Source organism: Otolemur garnettii, unplaced genomic scaffold (assembly GCF_000181295.1).
Source record: "Otolemur garnettii isolate 467f Iridium unplaced genomic scaffold, OtoGar3 scaffold00089, whole genome shotgun sequence".
Taxonomy (NCBI): Eukaryota; Metazoa; Chordata; class Mammalia; order Primates; family Galagidae; genus Otolemur; species Otolemur garnettii.
The window spans coordinates 6,405,498-6,411,497 of record NW_003852484.1 but is presented as its reverse complement, the minus strand read 5'-3'; positions in this window follow the sequence as shown (position 1 = coordinate 6,411,497).

Genomic DNA, 6,000 nt, shown 5'->3' with positions numbered 1-6,000 from the left:
AAAACAGTGTATTGCACAAGGTTCCCCATAGAAATAGAACCAATAGGATACATAAAAAGAAACAAAAAGATGAATTTTAAGGCATTAGCTCATTGATTATGAGGGCTGGCACTCCAAAATCTGTACAGCAGGTTGGCAGCCTAAAGATTCTGGGAAATGCTAATGCTGCAATCTTAAGCTTGAAATCTGCAGATTGAAAACTCAGGGTTTCTATATTGCAGTCTGGTGGTAGAAATGCTATTTCTTCAGGAAACATCAGTCTTTGCTCTTAAGGCCTTCAGTTAATTAGAGGAGGTCTACTAGGTTACAGAGGAGAATAATTTACTCCAGGTCTACCAACTTAAATGTTAATAACATCTAAAAATTATCTTCACTGGTGTTTGACCAAACAACTGAGCACATATCCTGGCCAAGTTGACTCATAAAGTTAACCACACAGGTATCCATTACAATGCTTCCATACCAGCTAGACAGAGACGAAACTGAAGTTGTTACATTAACTAAGGCACAAAACTACTACGGGGCCCTAGAGAACACCATAGTTTATATTCTGTATGTAGAGGAATAAATATTTGTGTCATTTTGTTCTTTCTCCATACTTGTCCTCTCTGGGAAGGTCAACAAATTCATAATGTCTTTTTCTTTTTTTAAATAAGCATTGATGTGGAACTTTGTCAAAGTTTTTTTTTGTTTTTTGTTTGTTTGTTTGTTTTTGCTGTTTTTGGCCAGGGCTGGGTTTGAACCCTCCACCCTCAGCATATGGGGCTGGCACCCTACTCCTTAAGCCACAGGCCCCATCCCAAAGTTTTTCTTTTTTTAACCTAAAAAGAACTTCATTGGTCTGGTCCTATGCACATTTACTGGCCTCGAAAGGACTCTAAAAGATCAGCCAGATCTGATCTTTTCCTTTTATAGAAATCATGTCACTTTTCTGCTAATTGTGCCAGGAATGGAACTTTTCAGGGACCTTTCCTAGAAGTCTTCTGTTGAGTGTGTATGTGTGTGTGGGGATGTCTCTTTGACACAGACTATGTAGCACCAGTTTACACATTGTGACCAGGTTTTCCAGCTTGACTCTTGAGTGTTCTCTAACTCCTTGGGTACCAGCCTTCTGACCTCAGTAATTTGCCTACATCTTTCTCTTCTGTTAGTTCTATAATAGTGGTTTATAACCACTCTGGGGCTGGCCATGTGGTTTGGAGGTTTAAAGGTGGTGAGATGTCCTGTAAGTCCAGAGCAGCTGGGCTTTTGATCATTTTTATGTACTAGAGCTCCATATTTAAATCATGTTTCCCTATTTTCTTTGAAAACATGGTTCTGTGCTTTAAAAATAATGAAACCACCGATCACTGTTCTGTCTGCTTGGAAAAAAACTGAGACAAAAGTAAACAGCATTACTATTAAGGAAGTAATACCGTATTAGAACCTCATATACATTCTCATTTAATTTTCATGGTAACTCTTGAAGTTAGGTATTACTCTACTCATTTAGATAACATTCAGCAAGATTAAGTAACTTCCTGGGGTCACAAAACCACTAAGTGGCAGAGCTAAGATTCAAAGCCAAGTCTGTCCAGAGCTCATATCCTCTCTACTTCACCATGCTCTCTACCCTGTTCTGCGGTAAAGTTCTAGGCACATCCTTAACTTCTGTATTCACTCATTCATTCAAATAAGCACTTATTTCTTTACTTTACCCTTTTATTTAGCCAAATAATTGAGTGACTACTATGGGCTGGGGACTGCGCCAATATGGACCTAGAAAGACAAATAAAACAGGGTCTTAGTGACTTCTCCTGCCTGGGAGACCCTAGCAGTGAAGTGCAGGAAGCTCCTTGTAGTTTGGCATCAGGGAAAAGAATGTAAGAGGGGAGCACAGCAGAGCCCCCGCTGAGGGGTTTCTGTGTCAGGAAGAGAGTGGCCCTAGCAAAAGGACAACTTCGGAGGTCATCTCGGATCACGTCAGAGACCAGAGCAGAGGCCTCGGAGCTTGGCTGGAGGGATGCAGCCCACACGTGGTGCGGCTGCTGAGGCTGCTGATGGAAGGAGAGAACAGCCACGTGGTACCGACTCTGCCCACAGGCCAAGCACCAGTAGGAAGTTTTATTCTTTTTCCCCATGAATTCACCCATGGAAAATAAGAAGCACAATATGAGTAAATTGGCGTAAGGCCTCCAGGCCCCTCTAGCAGAGCAGCCCCTGTATGTGAACAGAAGGAAGGCAGAAGAGGGCCCCTTCTTTCAACCCAGGAGCCCTTGGAGGTGAGGCCAGTCACTGTTAAAACCTCCTTTCTCAAAGCCACATATGGTGGCTCACACCTGTAATCCCAGCACTTGGGAGGCAGAGACGGGTGGATTGCCTGAGCTCTCAGGTTCAACACCAGCCTGAGCCAGAGCAAGACCTCATCTCTAAAAATAGCCAGGTGTCATGGCTGGCACCTGTAGTCCCAGCCAGTTGGGGAGCTGAGGCAAGAAAATCGCTTAACAGCTTGGTGCCTGTGGCTCAAGTAGCTAAGGCGCCAGCCGCATACACCTGAGCTGGTGGGTTCAAATCCAGCCCGGGCCGCCAAACAACAATGATGGCTACAACAACAATAAAAAAAAGTAGCCAGGCATTGTGCTGGTGCCTGTAGTCCCAGCTACTTGGGAGGCAGAGGCAGGAGACTCACTTGAGCCCAGTAGTTGGAGGTTGCTGTGAGCTGTGATGCCACAGCACTCTGCCCAGGGCGACAGCTTGAGGCTCTGTCTCCCAAAAAAAAAAAAAGAGAGAGAGAGAGAATCGCTTAAGACCAAGATTTGAGGTTGCTATGAGCTGTGATGCCACAACATTCTACCAAGGGCAGCAAAGTGAGACTCTGTCTTAAAAAAAATAAAATAAAATAGAAAATAAAACCTCCTTTCTATGCCCCAGGGTCACTGGCACATCAAGCAAACCATAACCCAATACCAAAACCATGCCCTTCTGAAATATCACCTGGTTGTAATTAATAATTTCTTATGTGTTTAAACGATCTCAGTGTTTGCCAGTCACTTCTGCATCTTTCATCTCATTCAGTAATCACAGTAGCCCCAGAGCAGACAAGTCGTGTTCTACCCACTTTACAAACAAGGAAGCAGACGCTAAGGGGGACATTGCCCAGGACTACATGGCAATGACAGCACAAGGCTGGGACTCGAACTCTGCTATTCTGGTGCCAAGTACAGTGTGTCCACCAACCACAGCCTCTAGACTGGAAGCCCGCACTTAACTCCCTCTTGACGTTTATGGGTGTTTGAGGGGTGGGGGTGCAGCAAATGTTTTCAGTCCTCTGACACGAACCTAGTCTAACGTACAGGTGGCCAAGGAGAGGCTATAACATGCTGACTTTTTCATTGGCTTGGGCCTTGTACCTTTTACTTCCAAGAATTCTGGTCCCAGGGGCTGTTGGTGGGACAGCTGCAGGTTTGTGATAGATCTAAATAGGTCTTCTGGAAAAGCACATGGGTGCAGTGCAGTATTGAGGGACCCAGGGGACAAGACACTACAAAAGTGAGTGAAGAAAGGCCGGGGGCGGGGGGGTGGTGGTGAACCTGTGGCCTTCTGGATCCTTGAGTGCAGCCTTTTGATTGAATCCAAATTTTATAGAACAAGTCTTTTTTTTCTTTTTTTTTTTTGCTTAATAGACATTTATTTTTGTTACTAATACTATCATTATGCTCATTTTTGATTAAATCATAACTGTGTATATTAATGCATTTATGGGGTACAGTGTTCTGATTTTATATGCAATTTGGAATGCTTACATCAAACTGGTTAACCTTCACCTCACTTAGTTGTTGTGCTAAGACATTTATACTCTACTCTTACTAGTTTTGACATGTACCCTTGCATTGTGCACATTAGGTGAGGTCCCACCAAATACCCTCCCTCCTTCTGTCCTCCCTGTCCTCTCTCCTTTCCCTCCTCTTCCCTCTTTCTTTCTGGACTATAGTTAACAAGTCCTTTTAATAAAGGGATTTGTTCTGTGAAGATTGAATTCGATTGAGAGGCCGCACTTGGGGATCTGGAGGGCCATGTGGGCCTTGCGGCCACAGATTCTCCACCCATAGTAGAGTCTCCTGAGCAAACAAAATCTATCTGTTCTCTCTGCTCCAGTTTTCTGTTCCTACTGAATGCATTCGCTATGGGGCAGCACGTTATAAACTGTAGAGTGCTTACCAAATGATCTAGAGCCAAGCAGACCTGGCTTGGATCTCAGCTTCTGCACTTTTTAGCAACATGGCCTTAGACAAATTAATCGCTCCAAGCCTCCTTCCCTTCACCAGCAAACAATGGCAAAAAAATAGATTCTTTCCTTAGACCCTTCAGAAGGAGCAGAGGCCTGCTCGCCCTGTGATTTCAGCCCAGTGAGACTCATTTCAGACGTCTGCTCTCTAGAACTGTAAGATAATACATTTCCGTGGTTTTGAGTCACTAAGTTTGTGGTAACCTGTTGCAGCAACCGTAGGAAACAAATACGTCTCTGGCAAGAGTGAATGTTGAGAGGACGCATATAAAGTGACTAACATAGAGGTGAGAGCAGCCCAAGTGCCCACTGAATGGCAGCTTTTGTCACTATTTCATTATGTTAGAAGGCAGGAGGAGCGGCTTTCTAAGTTATTAGGTTCCATTGATGCCAAAGGTCTAAGGGAGAAAAAGAGAACAAAAACAAGGAAAAAAAACTGTAAGAGCCCACAAATTCAGAACACCTTGCCCATCTGTGTCTCCCTTCCTTCCCGCACCCACAGCCGCGCTACCTCCTGGCATTTCCTCCCATGCCCCTGTCTCCGTCTCCACCAGTGATGCTTTCTTTGTGCTCAGAGCAGGCTCCTCTCTGCCTCCTTCTTTTTTTCCCTTCCACTCTCATCTGCATTTTCTACCCTAATTCTGACTCGTGCAGTTCTGCAGAACGTTCCTGTGTCCTCTCTCCTTGTCTAAACTCTGTGCAGCAGAGTTGTCCTGGGAAAGGTCTGTGTGTCCTGAGTATCATTGGTCACTCAGGCCACCTTCCTTGTTCAGGGCCCTTTGGCTCCTTTCTGGACTAAGAAAGGGCCCATTGGTGGTCAGTCTACCCAACACTCTCCTTGTTTCCTTCCACAGCCCCACTTTTTCCCCTTTTTAGCCATTTTTGCTTCAAGTCCATGTTCCTGTTGTCACACTTTAAACTCCATGAAGGAACAAATTATCTTCTTCCTGTTCTTTAATCCCAACTAATCACCAAAATAGGCTGATCCCTGACACCTGGGTGTATAATCGGAGCTGGTGGAAAATGGTGCCTCTCCAGATTTCTGCCCTTTCCTCTGCAGACTTCTGTTATCTGAACTTCCAACTCTCACGGCCTATTTATTTGTTTGTGTAGTTGAGATAGTAACCCAACTGGTCAGGGATAATGTACATACCCGTAGTGAACTTCACAATGTGACTCAACCAGCCCCATGAGTAAGGCCCTCCCTCTGGGGAATTTGTGCATTAACTCCTTCCGGGCACTAAGCCTCTGCTCAGTCTAATTCTCTACAGTTGCTGGCGAGAGTGAATAATATTTCTAAGCAGAAAGAAATCAATGGTATTTCTCAGCGGAAACTGCTATGCACAGGAATCTTGTAATAATGGCCCAGATTCTTTTTCCATTATTTCAGCAATGACGGAGTATCCGCTGTGTGGCAAATTCTGAACCAAAAAATACTCATACATTTTAATTCAAACTGCCACAACTACTCAACGGGTAGGGGAAAATATTTGGAGATGTGTAAGATTACTTGGAAGGTTATTAATACTTAGAATGTAACAATGAAGTTAAAATTTACCAAGGCCTGAGTCAAATAGAAGCCTTGCCTCCCACAGATTCCTTACACGAACTGGGACTTTGGCCAACCTGGCCGGTTTGCTCTCTCGCGGACACCTCGCTCTTCTGTCTCCACTCCCTAACTTCCCCTTTTCTCTTTACCAGGAATGTTGCCCACACCTAACCGATTCCCGCACATT